Genomic DNA, 782 nt, shown 5'->3' with positions numbered 1-782 from the left:
GTAACTATCATAAGAATTTGCACTAAAATGAAGTTAATTAATACTCAAGTGTTTGTCAAAATTTGGGAGAAAAAATTAAAAAAAAAATTGAGAGGATCTATATTCCTATATAATGAATCTTCTCAATTTTTTTTACTTAAGAGAGTAAAGTGTGTGATCTTTCACCATTAATATTATAAGTAGAATAAAAAAATATAAAAAAAATTAAAGAATTAAAAATTATATTTTACTCTCTCAGTTGAAAAGGAGAAGGAATTTTTTTTTTGTTTTTGATCGAGTTATATTTTTTGTGTCAAGAAAAATCGGGAAGAATAAGTTAACAAAGAATATATATTGGACTATTGGTTATCTTTTCATTCTCCCGATTTTTAGGAGTGCATAAAAGTGTTTTTTTTTTTTGTAGGTAGTGTCTAAATGCCTAAATCGTTAGATTACTTTCCTATGCTATTGAGTTTCAAGTTTGGACATTTGGCCCAAACTGAAACTTGGAACTTGGAATATATATATATAGAAAAATAATCATTGACTAAGTCAAAATAATCTATTTTTTCTTACAGTAAGATTTAAATATCAGTAGAAAAATTACATATAACTAATTAGAGCGACAAATACTATTTCTCTTTAGGATAAATTAGATATATGTCAAAAGAATGAAGGTTTTTGTAATTATTCTTCTGTCTACAAGCTTTTTATACATAGTACAATTATATAATTTAAAAATAACTTTTTATCTCTTATTTTTAGGATAAAGTATATTTTTTATTTTTAATATTTGTAATTTT

This window comes from Arachis ipaensis, chromosome B10 (assembly GCF_000816755.2).
Source record: "Arachis ipaensis cultivar K30076 chromosome B10, Araip1.1, whole genome shotgun sequence".
In the NCBI taxonomy this organism is placed as follows: Eukaryota; Viridiplantae; Streptophyta; class Magnoliopsida; order Fabales; family Fabaceae; genus Arachis; species Arachis ipaensis.
The sequence above is the reverse complement of the archived record's forward strand: the minus strand, read 5'-3'. Positions refer to the sequence as shown.